Source organism: Phodopus roborovskii, unplaced genomic scaffold, assembly GCF_943737965.1.
Source record: "Phodopus roborovskii unplaced genomic scaffold, PHOROB, whole genome shotgun sequence".
NCBI lineage: Eukaryota > Metazoa > Chordata > Mammalia > Rodentia > Cricetidae > Phodopus > Phodopus roborovskii.
Genome location: NW_026126418.1, coordinates 16,254,951 through 16,258,073, shown reverse-complemented (window position 1 = coordinate 16,258,073; position 3,123 = coordinate 16,254,951).

Sequence of the window (3,123 nt, the reverse complement as noted above, 5' to 3'; positions counted from 1 at the left end):
CCCCTCTGAACCGCCCCGCCCCTCGGGACCGCGACGTGAGAGTCCGCCCCGCCCCCGGAACTGCCCCAGACTGTCCGTCCCCTCAACCCCGCCCCGCCCATGGATGCCCCGCCTCTTCCGGGGAGGCGGGGCACGTGGGATAATACGTGGAGCGTGCTGGGAAGTTTTTTTGTTTGTTGTTTTAACTCCTTAAGAACTGGAATGTCGCCTATGTGTTGGGCCTCATAAAATGAAATTGTTTATATCCTAACAAGAATAAAGATCCAGTCGGGCGGTAGTGGTGGCACACGCCTTTGATCCCAGCACTCGGGAGGCAGAGGCAGGGGGATCTCTGTGAGTTTGAGGCCAGCCTGGTCTACACAGAGAAACCCTGTCTCGAAAAAAATCAGTCAATCAATCAATAAATCAATAAATAAAAATGAATCCTAAACAAAAGTAAGACAGTAACTAGGAAGATTGTGAGGGAAAATAAAGGTAATTTTAATAGGCTTGTATAGGTACATTTCAGGGTGGTATCAGTCTCCAATGATAAGACTGTTCATCTTTTCTATTTGTTGGTTTTGTTTTGCTTTGCTTCTTGTGTGGATTTTGTTGTTGTGTTGTGTTTTGTTTGAGGCAGGGTTTCTCTGTAGATTTGGAGCCTGTCCTGGGACTCACTCTTTAGAGCAGGCTGGCCTCAAACGCACAGATGGACCCTTCAACCCCAAAGTTCCTGCTTTCCTATCCTATAAAATGCCAAGGCCCAGGCCACTGGGCAGTCTCATTTCCTTGGAGAGGCTGCAGCCCTTCACTTGCTCTGATTATAAGAACCGTTCTGCTTCCGGGGAAAGCCTTCTGTCTTTCACATCACCTCCAGACCCAGATCTAATCCTTCCCTATGTATAATATGCATTCTCTGTTGTGAGGAAGAGTAAACCCAAATCAAGAACTATAAAATGTAATAGGCTGAAAATAGAAGAATGGGGGGAGAAAGTGACACACAAAGGGGGAATTTTCTAAGAATTTATTGTTAGGGCCAGAGAATTGAGTCAGCAGTTAAGAGCACTGGGCTCTTCCAGAGGACTCCCAGCACTCAGGTGAAAGCTCACGGCTGTCTGTAGCTCCAGTTCCAGGCACGGGACCTGATGCTCTCCTCTGACCTTCAAGGGCACCAGGCACTCAAGTGCTGCACAGACAAACCTACAGACAACACTCATACACATAAGATAAAACTTTTAAAAAATAGAAAATTGCCAATGGGGTGTGTGTGTGTGTGTGTGTGTGTGTGTGTGTGTGTGTGTGTGTGTTTTGCAATACTACTTTTACTATAGGAGACCATAAAGCTGCTGGTTGCAACAAATCATGGTCTTGTGTTTGCTCATACTGGAAGCTGGGCAGACCATGGGTACAGCCCTAAATAATACCCATTTCTTTGATCTGCACAACAATACGTGACTTCTTTAGAGTGTTTTCTAGAACAGATAATAGAGCACAGTGGGATGAAAGTTAGTCTTTGACCAGGAACTAACATGTCTATCTTCTTGCTTTAGTCTCCTTGTCAGGAGCTGATAGGATAAGGATTAGAGCTGAGCTGTTGGTTCCCTCCCAGGTTTAAGATCTGTGATCTTGTGAGTTGCTGTATAGGCAGCAAAAAGCAAGATTTCAGACCACCTGTGGGAGGTGTACATCTGGTAGGAACCATTGTCCTGGTGCAGGCTGGTACATGACTGCAACTCTGCTCAGGCTGTCTATGAATACAAACCTTGCTGAATCTGCAAAGCCTCCTGTGATCCACACAGTGCTGCTGTAGGCGTCCCATACGCACTGACTGCAGCCAGTGGTTTGCAAATGACAGGCTCCAGCATTCCGCAAAGCTTGCAGAGAACTCAAATTCCTCCTAAAGAACTGGAAACAAACTGAGTAGAAAAATTCAAGCATCCAGAATTCTTGTTGTTTGGCATCTCTAATACATGTTTAAATGTCCAAATATGAACAAGTTCATAATAATATTAAATGAGAGCCTGAATTCTACTCTCTGGGGATATTGAATGTTAGATTAAACACTATAATTTTTTGGGAAAAAAATAAGTCAGATGCTAAAGCCAAAAAATCTACTAGCCATCTTTTAGAAAATGTCTTTGAATAATTTGTTGTTGAAAAGATTTTATTTTTTGAGAAAGGGTTTCACTAGACAGCTTTGGCAGGCTTGGAACTTGCTATGTAGATAGGCTGCTCTTACACTCACCTACCTGCCTCTGATTCCCCAAAAGCTGGAATTAAAGTATGTGCCAGTATGCCTAGCCTTATTGAATTTTGTTTTGTTTGTTTGTTTTTCAAGGGTTTCTCTGTGTAGCCCTGGCTGTGCTGGAACTCGCAATGTAGATCAGGCTGGCCTTGAACTCAGAGATCTGCCTGTCTATGCCTTCTGAGTACTGAGATTAAAGAGTATGCCATCCAATCCCAACTACTGAAAATACAATTTTTTTTTTTAATTTGTTTTTTCAAGACAGGGTTTCTCTGTGTAGCGTTGGAGCCTGTCCTGGAACTAGCTTTGTAGAACAGGCTGGCCTTGAATTCATAGAGATCCACCTGCCTCTGTTTCCCGAGTTCTGGGATCAAAGGCATATACCACCACAGTCTGGAGAAAATATTTTCTTTTTTCTTTTAACTTTTATTTATTTTGTATACTGTGTTCTGTCTGCATATATGCCTGAAGGCCAAGAGAGGGTGCTAGATCTCATCACAGATGAGTCATCATGTGGTTGCTGGAACTTGAACTCAGGACCTCTGGAAGAACAGCTAGTGTTTTTAACCAGTGGTCTTAACTGCTGAGCCATTTTTCTAGCCCCAGCGAAAATATCTTTAATTGGAGCTAGAATGATAGCTACATCAGTGAAACACTAATTGTGGGAACTTGAGGACCTAAATTCAGATGATATCTTTTAGCCTTCTTTTACTTACTTTTAAATATGATCAGTTTCAGGGTCTTCCTGAAGCTATATATTGTTTTGTTTTTCAAGACAAAGTTTCTCTGTGTAGCCTGGCTTTCCTGTAAGTTAGAAATTTGCTTGCCTCTGCTAGGAATACAGGCATGGGCCACCAGGACCTGCCCTGAAGCTGTTTTGAGTTGTTCTGTATGGAGGA